General features: G+C 49.8%; 1 protein-coding gene across 4 annotated transcripts in view; it reads left to right on the plus strand.

The window, feature by feature from the left end:
* Positions 1 to 836: 836 nt before the first annotated feature.
* Positions 837 to 14,474, plus strand: part of CABIN1 (calcineurin binding protein 1) — a 119,715-nt gene continuing 106,077 nt past the window's right edge. For 3 of the 4 annotated variants that reach the window (XM_058656489.1, XM_058656491.1, XM_058656492.1), the window contains exon 1: positions 1,010 to 1,179. The gene's annotated coding sequence lies outside the window, so the exon portion shown is untranslated. Of the gene's footprint in view, positions 907 to 1,009; positions 1,180 to 14,474 lie in introns of those variants that run through there. The other variant, XM_058656490.1, reaches the window with a different exon arrangement.

Here is a 14,474-nt window from a genome sequence, read left to right on the forward strand (position 1 = left end):
TAACGCACCTGGGAAAGCCATGAAGGATGGCCCGCATGCTTGGGCTCCTCCACCCAGGTGGGAGACCCGCAAGAAGCTCCTGGCTCAGACCAGCTCAAGTCTGGCCATTGCAGCCATTTGAGTTGTCAACCAGTGGATGGGAAGATTCTCTTTCTATCATTCCTTCTCTCTCTGTAAATTTGCCTTTGAAATTAAACAAACAAAAAAACAGGGGAATGTGGATTTGGTTTAATAATTATGATGAACATAATGAGATAATAATAATAGGGGAAATGGGGCGAAGGCTTATGGGAATTATATATTACTACCGTAGGATTTTTGTTTTATAAATTTAAAACTATTCTGAAAAAAAATAAACGGAAAAAAAGGAAAGAAATCATTTTTCATTTAAATCATCCTCTGGTGGGATTCCAGCAACTAGATTTAGGGGAGGTTGGGAAACGCTCCCCTAAATCACTTTGCAATTAGTTTCCAAGACTTCTGCAGGCCCTGGTGGAAAGCAGATTTATTATTATTATTATGAGTTTAATAGTTCGATATCTGTGCCTTTGAGGTTGTGATTCTTTGCGGAAAGAGGTGAACCAGCCAGCCGCTATTACACCTGTCCTGGGACACAGAACCGTAAACAATGCCGAACTGGGAGCCGGAAGTCCGCCCGTGAGCTGGCTCCGCCAGCAGAGATCCGGAACCAATGCCCGATGGAGCGGGTTTCCAGAAGCACTCCGAGGGGCACCCTCAACCAGACGGCCCTTCGGGCGCGCGCGTGCGCGCGCGCCGCGCCGAGGAGCGCGCCGATTGGTCGGCAGGACAGACGTTGCAGCCAATGAGAACGCGTCTTGTTTTGAGGCGCGCCGTCGACCGGCGCGGGGGTTCGGAGTGGATATCCGTTGCCGTGGAGACGCCGGGGTGAGTTCCGGTGCTGCCGGTTTTGGGGGGCGTCTCCGGTTTTAGGGGCTCGGGAGAGGCCGCGACTGGACCGAGCAGAGGCGCGAGAAGCGAGTTCCCGGAGCGGCGGCCGGCGCGAGAAGCGAGTTCCCGGAGCGAGCGGTCGGCGCGTGCGGGCAGCCCCCCGGGACGCGCGGCTCGGCTTCCTGGGGGCTCGGCCGGCCTCGTCCCGGCCTCCCGGGCACCGCCGACTCCCTGGTGAGCTTTGCCTCACCCTCCTGGCAGCCCTGTGCGGTGAGTGCTGCGACTTGCAGCGCGTTTACTGGGGAGGAGGCGGAAAGCCGAGGCCGCGCGGGAGGCACGGGACACCTGACGCGCCCGGGTGTCTTGCACAGGTGTCCTCCGGCCCTGGGTCCTGACAGGTGTCAAGTGTGGCAGGACGGATGGATTCCTGGCTGCTCGGGGCTTCCGCGATGTCATTCATTCTTTCCTGGACTTAGAATAGCCTTAAGCAATGATCTTCGGGGGGGGGGGGAGTTTGCCAAGCTTTTTATATCACACCGCGTGGCGAATACTGTAGTACTACTTCCGAAAGTTTGTGAAAAATGAAATTAGAAGTTTATTTTACTGCAAAAGTTTTTGCAATCCATGCATTTTTAATAATAGCATCTGCACGGTTTTATTTGGAGTGGACTTCAAATTTTTTTTTTTTGCATGGACTTCAGAAATATTTTGCATCATGATAAGCTTACTTTCTGATGCCATTTTCCACGAACTCCGTGCAATACGTGTGTTGCCATTTATGGTAGTACTGTAGATCTTGGAGACCATACTTTGTCTTTTCTTTCACTCTTTTTAATTAATATACTTATTTTTAAAATTTACTTATTTATGTTTGAAAGGCAGATTTAGAGAAGGAGAGAGAGACCTTCCATCCATTGGTTCACTCCCCCAAATGGCCACACCAGCCAGAGTTAAACTGATGTGAAACTGGGAGCCAGGAACTTCTTCCATGTCTCCCACGTGGTGCAGGGGCCCACGTTCAACTTTTGTCGGTTTCCCAGGTGCGTTAGTGGAGAGCTGGATTGGAAGTGGAGCAGCTGGGACTTGAACTGGCGTCCATATGGGACACTGGTGCTTCAGGCTGAGGTTTAGCCTACTGTGCCCTGATTCTGGGTTTTTAGTTCTGGTAGCGCTGTAGTGTGGATACACCACAGGATGTAAGAGAGCGGCCGCGTTCCTACGGAATTTTACTGACGAAGACTGAAGTTGGAATTTTGTATAATTTTCACACATTACCAACTTTTTGCTCAATCATGTAAAAGTGTGAAAACTCATTCCTGAGCTGCACCAACCCAGTGGGCTGGGTAGCTTGTGGACCCCTTGTCTACTTCAAAGCCACAGTGATGCGTGAGATAGCCGAGTCCATCTTAGTGCGGCCTCAGACCCAGGAACATTCTGCAAAGCATGGCCAGGAAAATTGTCTAACCTGTTTTTTTTTCCGTCCTCTGATGAGGCAGTTGACATCCATTCCCCGCTGACCTAGATTAACTCACCGTCATATTCCCCAAGTGTGTGCCAGTGGGTGCTGCGGCCGAGCCTGAGATGGTCCTCCCCCAGTAGGTGGTGCAGCCTGGCTCAGCCTGGCCCACCCCAAGTCCCTGCTCTTGCCAGCGGGTGCAGCAGCTTAGCCCAGCTTGACCTACTCCCAGCCCCAGCTGTTGTGTGAACTGGCAGATGCTGTGGTCCTACCTGGCCTGGCCTGCACCCCATCACCCCATCCTGGCTCTTTTTTTTTTTTTTTAAGATTTATTTATTTTTATTGGAAAGTCAGATATACATAGAGGAGTATAGACAGAGAGGAAGATTTTCCATCCAATGATTCACTCCCTAAGTGACTGCAACGGCTAGAACTGAGCCAGTCCGAAGCCGGGAACCTGGAACCTCTTCCGGGTCTCCAACATGGGTGCAGGCTCCCAAGGCTTTGGGCCGTCCTCGACTGCTTTCCCAGGCCACAAGCAGGGAGCTGGATGGGAAGTGGAGCTGCCAGGGTTAGAACCGGCACCTATATGGGATCCCGGCGCGCATTCAAGGCAAGGACTTTTAGCCACTAGGCCACCGCGCCGGGCCCTCACATCTGTTTTTAAAAACAGGCTTACTGAGATAGAATTGACCAGCTGATAATCCACCTGTTTCTGTAATTCTGAAATTTGTGGAGCATTTATACACCCCCAAATGAGGCCCCAGTCCATCGGCAGTTCATTTCCCGTTGTGTCCTTCTCCCGTCCTGGACAACCAGGAGTTTCTCCCTATAGCTTTCCTATTTTTGGATATTTCATGTAAATGGGATCATATAACGTGGGTTTGTTTTTTGTGCTTGAGTTCTTCGGAGCGTGATGTTTTCATGGTTCATCCATATTGTCAGTACTTGCTTTCTGTGGCTGAATACTATTTCATTTTATGACATAAAATGTATTGATACGCTTATTGCCAGAGGCCAGCTCCAGCCGAGTTCGGAACTTGAGAAGGGTGTGTGAAATAAGCATAAAGAGAAAAGAGACAGACCACTACAATTTCTGGATCGTAATGGACGATGCAAGGGAGCTGTCCGCTTTATTTATACAGAAGCAGTCGCAAGTTCTGGCACAGACTTACGTCATGGTGTTGCATTCACTAGACCGCAGAGTGTGGGCCCAAGCAGTACAATTACAAAGTTTTCTTTAGGGGCAGTTTGACCTAGCTTCAAGGGGGGCACAATTACAACAGGTGAGTAAGGAAGGATTACACATTCCTTGCTTGTCTCGGCTTGCCAGCCCCCGCCTGCTCCCCTCAGGTCTGGGCTCTAACCTTGGTGCCCCCTTGACAACCAGACCCCGATCTTGAATTATCTATGGGCTAATAAGTCTGGGGCCTTGGTTTATGGGGATTGGGGCCATCGGCACCAGTTGGCCATTAGGCCTGCAAGCTCAACAGTTTGTTAGCTAAGCAAGTGAAGCAGGAGCTATAAAGGCAAAAAGAATTGCAGTTAACAATGAGCCGTGTTTACTCTATTTTGATTTCAACTCTACCATGGACAAGTGAGTGCTTCCAAAGAGAATTCTGCAAATTGTTTCACCTTAAGGCAGGGCATTATCCATTCTGTTGTTGCAGGCAGGAATGCCTCAGTAGACAGTACATTATTAATCAGTAATGCACTGCTACTACAATTCTCAGTCTACAACTTATCAATTAGAGGAGAAAATATATCACAGAGGGGAAAAGATAAAGAACAGAAACGGAAAAACTACAAACATAAATTCCCACTGCAACCATGGACTCAACAACCCTGAGTTAGTTTGGAAGCATGTATTACGATGTTTTAGTACAGGCGTTCTTGAGCTCTTCCAGCCAAAGGGCCGTAAGAACCACTGAGGCAGCAGGCATTGTTAAAGGCTGGTTCAGCGGGACGTTAGCAGCAGCATTCACTCCCAAGCTCACATTGGATGTAAAAGCCATCTCACAGGGGCAAACAACAGTATCTCAATAGATTACAGAATGCTTAGAGGGGTGGCCGGGGGTCCTTGCAAAGAGAGGTGGAGCTGTGTACAGGTGATTGTAGAGACCTCCGCCAGGCCCTGCCAAACAGGGGAGCTGTTCTCTCCACACCTTGGTGTCGTTCACACCCACTGCGCGGACCCCAGCGGCGTATCAGTTGATGCACTCGATTGCTTCCACTTTCTAGTGGTTCTGAATAATGCTGCTGGAGCATTCCCTCGTTAATATTTTTTAAAGATTTATTTATTTTTATTACAAAGTCAGATATACAGAGAGGAGGAGAGACAGAGAGGAAGATCTTCCGTCCGATGATTCACTCCCCAAGTGAGCCGCAACGGGCCGGTGAGCGCCAATCCGAAGCCGGGAACCTGGAACCTCTTCCGGGTCTCACAACATGGGTGCAGGGTCCCAAGGCTTTGGGCCGTCCTCGACTGCTTTCCCAGGCCACAAGCAGGGAGCTGGATGGGAAGTGGGGCTGTCAGGATTAGAACCGGCGCCCATATGGGATCCCGGGGCTTTCAAGGCGAGGACTTTTAGCCGCTGGGCCACGCCGCCGGGCCCTCACATCTGTTAATTTTTACAGCTGTCTGTGTGGCTGTGCTACACTAATCCATTCTAAACTTGGTCGTTGAAGTTGCTTTCAGCCACTTGGATTTGCAGCCAGTGGCACCCAGTGAGTAACCCCCTGCACGTACAGTTTCGTACTCTTTGGAGGAGATTCTTAGAGCAGAACTGCTGAGTTGGAAGGGAGGTGGCCGTGTGATTTTCCTCGGGTGTCATCAACTTCCCTGCGGCCAGAGTTTACTGGGAGAATAATACCTGTGTCCCCACACCATCGCCAGTAGAGGGTGCCATTGCACGTCAATTTTTGCCCAGGGTGCCAGTGAAAAATGGTGCCTGCTGTTTTAATATACACTTCTGTAAGTGTGAGTTTGAGCATTTTTCATATATGTGAGAGCTAGTTATGCATCTTTGGGAATCATCTTAGGCATATTTTTCTTCATGTTTTTTCCGTTTTTTTCCTTTTCCTTAGCTTTTTAAATGTTTTATTTATTTGAAAGGCAGAGATAGAGTTCTTCCCTCTGCGGGTTTGTTCCGCAGATGCCTGCAGCAGCTGCGGCTGGGTCAGGCAGGCGGCAGGAACTTTCCATTGTCCACTTTTTTGTTTGTCTCTGCACCCCACGTTGGAGTGCCTGGGTTTAGCACCCAGCTCTGACTCCGGCTTCCTGTTCACGCAGATCCCGTGGGGCAGTGATGAGGACTCGAGTAGTTGGGTTCTCTACACCCCTGTGGGAGACCTGGGTGAGTTCTGGCTCCAGGCTTTGGAAACATGGGGTTGCAGCTGGCCTCTGGGATGCCCGTGTCCCCTGGCGTGTGCCTCAGATCAAGTCCCACGTTGGCTTCCAAGCCAGCTTCCGTGGGAGGCAGCAGGAGATGACTCAGGTACTTCCAAGAACTTGAGGAGTTTCTTCCTAGGATGTGGACCGGGCTGTGTCCCTCCGCTTTGAGGAGCTGTTTGCCTGGTGAGGATGTCGTATCAGTCTCTTGTCAGTGGTATCTCTGTGTTGCAAGTCCTTTCTCCCTTGGTGTCAGGTGGCTTGACTTTTTTCTGATTTTTCTTGTTGTACAGTCCAGAGGTCTTTTAGATTTTGCTTGTATGCCTACTCTGAGTTCACAGGGAGTAGGTTCCAGCAGCTTTGAGGCCTTTCCCCAGGCTCTCCCAGAGAGGGCACCTCTGGTGTGCAGGCTGGCACTTGACTGAACCGGGATTGGCTTCCTGCTTTTTCTGATCACGTTCCTTCACAGCTTCAGGAAGCTCCCTTGGCTCTTCGGAGTGCGAAACGTGCTCAGTGCGCACAGTGATTCTCTTGGCAGGAATCTGCCTTTGACCTTGGTGGCAGGGTTGCCAGCAGCATGCTAGGCTTGACCAGGGTGGGAGCCAGCCTGTGGGGACGACATCCATCCCTTGATGGCCGCAGTGTCACTTGTTTGTGTAGGTTTGTGACCAAAGCAGCTCTTTTTTTTTTTTTTTTTTTTTTTTTAAGATTTATTTTATTATTTTACTTGAAATCCAGAGTTACAGCGCAGGGGGAAGGGACCTCAGTTTGTGCATTGAGACTTTGAACAGGGTTCTCTAAGCTAGCAGCCCATTGTTTTCTTGTTCAGCTTAGGAACAAAGAATGCTTAAGATTTATTTTTTGTATAAAAGGCAGAATTAACAGCGAGGAGAGACAAAGACATCTTCCTCCGTCCTCTGGCTCACTCTCCAAATGGCCACAATGGCCAGAGCTGGGCTGTTCTGAAACAGGGGACAAGGAGCCCCTTCCAGGTCTCCCACACGGATGCAGAGTCCCAAGGCTTTGGGCCATCTTCCACTGCTTTCCCAGGCCACAGGCAGGGAGCTGGATGGGAAGTGGAGCAGCTGGGCCACAAACTGGTGCCCATATGGGATCCCGGTGTGTGCAAGGTGAGAACTTTAGCTACTACCACTCTGGGCCCAACATTTAAACATTTTTGTGTGACTGAACTGATTGGTTTTCATTACTGTTTCTGGATTTTCAATTGTAGTTAAACATTTTTTGTTTCCCACTAACAGTAGAAAGGAGTGGTGATTGTGTGATTTCATTTTCCCCACTGAGATGCATATCTCTTTGGAATTTATTTTTGTTTATGATAAATAAAATGGCTGCAGTGTTATCTTTTTTCAAGTGCTTATCAGTTTGTTCCCGGACAACAGAGTCCATCTTGATTCGAGCTGCCACCTTTGCACAGTCGTCATTCCCCTTTGTATTGGACCTGGGCTCTTGCCTTGGCATGTGGACACTGTTAAATATGAATGTGTTCCTAGCTGCTCCTACATTTTTTCTGTATGTGTGCTGTTAATTAAGATTGCAACTGGATTTATGAAACTAACCTGGGGAGTGCTGACATCTTGGTAATTTTGTGTCCCATCCAAATGGAGGATGTTGCTCACTTCGTGAAGTTCATGGTAATGAACTTTGACAGTTCAACTTTTCCTTGCATGGGTTTTATTTGAAAGATAGAATAACAGATAGAGCCTGCGTTAAGCACATTAGCAGCAAGATCTTGGAGGAGGAGCAGCGGAGGACTCAAACCGTTGCCCCAGTGCGGGATGCAGGCATGGCAGTCGACATCCTGACCCCCTGCTGGCCCCCCCATGGCCTTCAAGTATTTAGTCATCTTGTTGCTTTTGCAAATGGAATTCTTCTCTACATAATGTCTTCTCTGTGTGATGTGTGTATAGTGTATGAAGGCTGATGCTTTTATATATTCATCTCACTTTGTGCTACTTCACTGTGTTGTTTATATTGCAAATATTTGATCCTGTCACTAGGCCTCATGTCTCCCTGCTCTTAGACCTTCCGCCTGGTGGCCATGGAGTTTACTCTGTGATCCGAGTATTGTTGTTGTTGTAGGTGGTTTTACTTTATGGAAGGTAGTTTCTTTTTTTTTTTTAAGATTTATTTATTTTATTACAAAGTCAGATATACAGAGAGGAGAGACAGAGAGGAAGATCTTCCATCCGATGATTCACTCCCCAAGTGAGCCGCAATGGGCCGGTGCGCGCCGATCCGAAGCCGGGAACCTGGAACCTCTTCCAGGTCTCACACACGGGTGCAGGGTCCCAAAGCTTTGGGCCGTCCTCGACTGCTTTCCCAGGCCACAAGCAGGGAGCTGGATGGGAAGTGGAGCTGCCGGGATTAGAACCGGCGCCCATATGGGATCCCGGGGTGTTCAAGGCGAGGACTTTTAGCCGCTAGGCCACGCCGCCGGGCCCGATAGTTTCTTTTTCTTTTTTCTTTTTTAAGATTTATTTATTTTTATTACAAAGTCAGATATACAGAGAAGAGGAGAGACAGAGAGGAAGATCTTCCGTCCGATGATTCACTCCCCAAGTGACTGCAACAGCCGGAGCTGAGCCAGTCTGAAACCAGGAGCCGGGAACTTCTTCCAGGTCTCCCACGTGGGTACAGGGACCCAAAGCTTTGGGCCGTCCTCAACTGCTTTCCCAGGCCACAAGCAGGGAGCTGGATGGGAAGTGGGGCTGTCAGGATTAGAACCGGCGCCCATATGGGATCCCGGGGCGCATTCAAGGCAAGGACTTTAGCAGCTGGGCTACACCGCCGCCAGGCCTGAAGGTAGTTACTTTATGAGGTAATAAATGATTACTTTGTTTATGAATGTCCTGTGAACACTGGGAAAGAATATGCTCTCTCTGTTTTCAAGCTGTGCGGTCTGATATACACGTGTCGGAACTCACCTGTGATGTTGTGTAGGTCTGCCTCTCACAGACCTCCCCTGTCGTTCCTATACTGAGGGTTGGTTGAAAGTCTCTTTGTTAGTGTGTTTCTGGGAGTCCTGGGCACCTGCTGTGTGCTTAGCTTTGAAAGTTAGCTTTTGAGTTATTTGTGTGCCTTTTAAAAAAAGATTTGTTTATTTTTATTGGAAAAGCAGACTTACTGAGAGAAGGAGAGACAGAAAGCTCTTTCATCCACTGGTTCACTCCCCAAGTGACCACAATGGCCACAGCTAAGCTGATCCAAAGCCAGGAGCCTCTTTCAGGTCTCCCACGCAGGTGCAGGGTCCCAAGGCATTGCACCCGTGTGGGAGACCCAGAAGAGGCTCCAGGTTCCCGGCTTCGGATCGGCGCGCACCGGCCATTGCGGCTCACTTGGGGAGGGAATCATCGGATGGAAGATCTCCTCTCTGTCTCTCCTCCCCTCTGTATATCCGGCTTTCCAATAATAATAAAATCTTTAAAAAAAAAAAAAAAAACCACCTGGTACTTTCTGTTTGGTTTGGCTTGGCTTGTAGCTTTGGTAATAGCTGTTGTAGGAAGTATCACCCGGTGTGATTTGCCGTTTCCTAGTGGTGAATGATATTGAGTATCTTGTCACGCAATTCCAGCCATCATGTATCATCTCTGAGAAATATCTTTTGAAGTTCTTCACCTGGTTTTAATTGGGTTGCCTTTTTTTTTTTTTTTTTTTTTGATGATGTTTACATAGTTGATCAGGGTGGGAAGGGCCCAGGATCAGGGAAAAGTGGGTGAGACCATTGTTTCCACTTTTTCTTTTCCTTCTTCCTGTTTCTGGGGGAAGGGGAGAGAGAAGGGGTTAAGCCACACTCAGCCTCCCAGCTGCCTGAGTACCCAGATGGGGAACAGCCACCCAATATCATCAGTTGGATTGTCTTTTTGTTGTTGAGTTATAGAAGTTTTTTTATGTACTCTGGTTATTAATCTCTCATAGATGTGTGATTGATACTTTCTTCTATTCAATGGGTTGTCTTTTCACTCTTGATGGTGTCCTTTGCATAAAAGTTTCTAGTTTTGAGGAAGTTTGGGTCTATTTTGTTGCTTTTGGTGTCATGTTAAGAGACCTTTGCCGTGCCCAGGGGTGTGAAGATTTTCCCCTGTGATTTCCCTGAGGAGTTCCTTTACTCCTTGTCTGGGTTCCTGGGGGGTGAGCGGGGGAGTGGTTTTGGTGGAACCACTTTTTCCTGTGAAGTACCATATGTTCATGGATTTTTGTTTCCTTCCATTCCTGGTTTCTTCAGAGTTAGGTTCTCATCAGGGAGGACCCGGTGTGCAGTGAGCGCATGTGACGGGCCAAGGAGAAGAGGGGATCCAGGGAAGCTGCCTCCGGTGAGTGGGACCGGTGGCGCCTGCTGTGAGCTCAGAAGGGCCTGCTCTGCTCCATCTGGGAGAGTTGCCAGCCCTGGCGTCACCAGAGCTGTCCATAAAGCACTTCCGTGCGGGGACCTGCTGCTGTGCGTGAGGGCTGCGGATGCTGGACACAGGTGTGCCTGAGACGTGACCTGTCCTCCTGCGGCTGCAGTCCAGCATTTGCTGTCCCTGCTGCTGACCCCGTCCTGAGGAGGGTGATTGCCAGTCAGCTTCCTCAGCTCCAGGTGAGGGTGCAGGCTGCTTCTGCCCCGGAGACTCCTTGCTGTCTGCCCGACTCGTGACCACTGTCCCTGCACAGAGGGCTGGACTGAGAAATGGCCAAGCTGCCTGGGTTCCATCCAGCAGCTCCCTCGTTTGTTCTTCCTACAGAGAACACCAATTTTGTGCCAGGCCTGAGGACATGAAGAAACACAGGACCACTACCCTTCTGGGGCTCCCAGCCTAGCGTGGGGGGCAGACCTGGAGACGGGGGATTTCTGGTGCAGAGATGAAGGTGTGTTGAGGGAGAGTTCTTGGTGTAGTAAGTCACTGTAAAATTTTTAGTTTGAAAGAAAAAAACCAAGGTTCTTTATTTGTATGTTGGGTACACACTCTTGTGTTTGCAGATATTTAAAAACAAAACCTGTCTAGAACCCTGTAGCTGCTGTAAACTATTCTGGCAAAAGGAAAGGGGATGGTGCGGTGCACGCTGCTGGGCGGCGTTCTGTGCAGAACCCCCACTCTTCTCAGTGTGTGCGTTATTGGGGCTCATGCTCAGTTTTGCTCCTGGGACTATGAGGGAGCTGAGGAAGAATGGCAATAAAGGATAACGTTAGTGGGTGTAAGGGGTGCTGGTGCTGGTGTCATGGGCCCAAAACACATGCTTAGTCAATGTCAGGATCATTTTTTAGTTGCCTTGAAAGATTGTGTGGACAGAGCCGGCGGCCACTCAGGAGTGTGCTGCAGGACCAGGATGTAGACAGAGCTGACGGCCACTCAGGAGTGTGCTCCAGGACCAGGGTGTGGACAGAGCCGGCGGTCACTCAGGAGTATGCTCCAGGACCAGGGTGTTCCTGCCCATGATCCATGTTGACAAGCCGTGAGAGATGTGAAACTTGGGCTCTTTTGAAGACCAACCAGCTGGGCTGAGGCAAGACACCTGACATTGTCTCTGAGAACTGGTCTCTGAGTTTGGATTTCCATGAGGCTTGAACGTGGAAACACCGTTGTTAAGAGTATTGGAGGGCCTGGTGCAGTAGCCTAGTGGCTAAAGGCCTCGCCTTGCACGCACCAGGATCCCATATGGGCCCCGGTGCTAATCTTGGCAGCCCCGCTTCCCATCCAGCTCACTGCTTGTGGCCTGAGAAAGCAGTCAAGGATGGCCCAAAACCTTGGGACCCTGCACCGTGTGCCGGAGACCCAGAAGAGGCTCTGGGCTCCTGGCTTTGGATTGGCTCAGCTCCAGCCGTGGCAGCTGCTTGGGGAGTGAATTATCGAATGGAAAATCTTCCTCTCAGTCTCTCATCCTCTCTATATCTGACTTTACAGTGAAATTAAATAAATTGTTTTAAGAGTATTGGAAATTGTGTTCTCTGCTTCCCTAGAATGATCTTGATGTTGCAGGATCTAGAGCCCGGCCTCCTGGGTGAGAACAGCTTATTCATGGTCAACCGCAGACCTGCTGTGGGTCCCTGTGAGGCGTCAGATGTGGCTGTCTGCTGAAGGGGCTCCCAGCTGTGTGTGTGTGGCGTCCACAGGGCTGGGAAGGCAGGGGACTCTGGCTGGGCAGCTCGCTCTGTCCTGTGCTACAAGGAGCATGCTGGGCCTGGAGTCCCGTTTCCATCTTTCTGTCATCACGACTTTGGTCAGGTTGGCCAGGCATGCTAAGCCTCAGTTTCATAATCTGGAAAACGGGGATGAGGATGTGCATCCCGTCAGGCTGCTTTAAATTCAAGTGCGAGGCGTGAAGACGCTTGTGAACATCTGGGCTGGAATGGAGAGGCGCAAGATGCTGCTGTTTTTAGATTGTGTTAAAGTGAACACAGTGCTTTTGCCATGGGGAGAGTTGGCACGAGTTTAAAGGGGAAAAGTTTTGAAAGTATTTCAGAAGCCTGAGAGTTACCTTTTCTCTCCTACGTGGTGGGCATCTTGAGGGTCCCCAGCCCTGCTGATTGTAGTGCCCAGGGAGTTGTTGTTTCAGGCAGTCGTAACACTTTCCTTTGGGGTGTGGATGGGAAGATGGGGTGGCGTGGGGCCTCCAGCAACGTGTGGGGCGAGAGACTCCTCTCCCAACTTGAGCCTGCTGTTTTTTTCTGAGTTTCACTGGCTGTTCCATCACTCCTTCCCTCTGTCCCAAGGGGCCGCCTTTCACCATCATAGAAACATGTCACGGGGCCAGGCCCAGACCTCCCTAGCAGAATCCTGGTGGTTACTGGGAGTTTTTATGCCATGTGCTGCTATGGCAGAAAGCAGGCAGCCCTCTGCCTTCAGGAGTCGATGCTGGCTGTGTTGTATCGATATCCTGCTTGCCACCTCCGCACGCTGGCCTGCATCCTGGGCTGTGTGTGGGCATCCTCTTGCTTCCTCCAACAGCGAGGCAGTCAGTGGTACCCGAGCTGGCACCTGCCCTGGGCAGAGCACGTTGAGTTGCCTGTAGTGAGGGATGAGTGCCACCCAACACCTTGTTTCTTGTCTTTGTGGGGTGGCTGGAGTAGGGGTGGGGGTGAGGGATGTGACATCTTTGATCTAAAGTATGTTGAGAGCTCCCGAGTGTCTGTCCTGGGGGGTGGTTGACATGAGGTATCCCCTCTGAGTGTCCGAGTCTCTGGCCAAGGTGGGTTCCCAGTCTAGTTACACCGTCGTATCCCTTCCATAACCCGGGACATCAAGGTTGGTAAAGGGTCAAGGGCTTAGACATCTCATGACCAAGCCTGGCCACACTCTGAAATCTTCCCATTCCAAATCCAATGTCTTTTCCATTTTTCGTTGTTACAGCTTCAAGTCTAGATAGGACAGCACAGTTCTGCAATAAAGTAGCCAACAGCCAGTAACTATGGAGGGCCACCTGTCAGTGAAGGCAGCAGTCTGGGTGGAGGCTGTGATGCCCCGTGACATTACATACGTTCACGTTGTTGGCCAGCCATCCCCAGTGTCCTTTCAGAATTCTTTTCCTGAGACACTGAACCCATTCAACAGCCCCTCTTCCCTGCTCCCTCCCCAGCCCCTGCTCCCTCCCCCAGCCCCTGACAACCACTGTTCTGCTTTTCTGTTTCTGTGAATTCACCTGCTTTGGGTTCCTCCTATCAATGGGATCATTGCTGGCCTCCTGTATCTGGCATGGTCTTTGGAAGGGTCAGCCTCATTTTGCAGGGTGTGCCAGATTTTCCTTTTTAAGGTTGGATAGTATCCCGTGGTGGGTGCGCCCCATACGTGGTGTATGCATTCATTCATCTGTTGAAGGACCCACCTTTTAACTGATGTTGCTGTGAATGTGGGTGTGTGAATGAACGTGTGGGTCCGATTGGAGGTATTATGGGTGTCCACCAGGAAGTGGAACTGCTGGGCCCCATGGTAATCTTAGGTTTAACTTTTTTGAGCAGCTGCCATGCCGCCAGTGTACAAGAGTTCCAATTTCTCTATTTCCTTATGATACTTGTGGGTTTCTGGTTTGGTTTTGGTCACCGCTTAGATGCAGCATGCTTTTGGGTTTTTTTTTTTTTTTTGGCCTCTGTTATGGTTTTCATCCTGGCATGATTTAGTGTCCAGATTTCAGTGAGCAGCACTTTTTTTTTCTTGAGTGTAGAACCCGGAAGATAAAACAGCTGTCAGCCTAGTAAGGTTTGAGTCTTCCTTGCTAAATAAAATGATCTGTGAGTCTCGTTCCTTGCAGTAGGAATCCTTCCTGTACAAAGTGACAAGAAAAATGCAGCTCGCTCCCAGGAGAACTTAATGCTGGTGGATGACACCGTCTTAGGCTGGTCTGTTACTCCATGCCCTGCCCAAGGATGGAGCCTGCTAAGGGGGCAGAGGCCAGAAATTATGCAAGACTAATCTTTGCCATCAAGGGAAGGCAATTAGCATCCTGGCTAAGATGTGCACTTCCCGTCTCAGGGTACCTGGGGGCTCAGCACCGGGCTCGAGCTTTCTCCTGACATGGACCCTGGGAGCAGCAGTGGGAGCTGCCAGCTCTGATGTTCTGAAGAACTGCCAGATTGTGTCCCATGTGGGCTGCACCATCTTACATTTGCAGCAATAATCTATGAGACTGATTTCTTCACACCCGTGCCAATCCTTCTAACTGGCCTGAATTTTTTTTCTTTTTAAGATTTATTTGCCTTTTTTTTTTTTTTTAATTAGAAAGTTAGAT

The sequence above is a fragment of the Ochotona princeps genome, chromosome 29, assembly GCF_030435755.1.
Source record: "Ochotona princeps isolate mOchPri1 chromosome 29, mOchPri1.hap1, whole genome shotgun sequence".
In the NCBI taxonomy this organism is placed as follows: Eukaryota; Metazoa; Chordata; class Mammalia; order Lagomorpha; family Ochotonidae; genus Ochotona; species Ochotona princeps.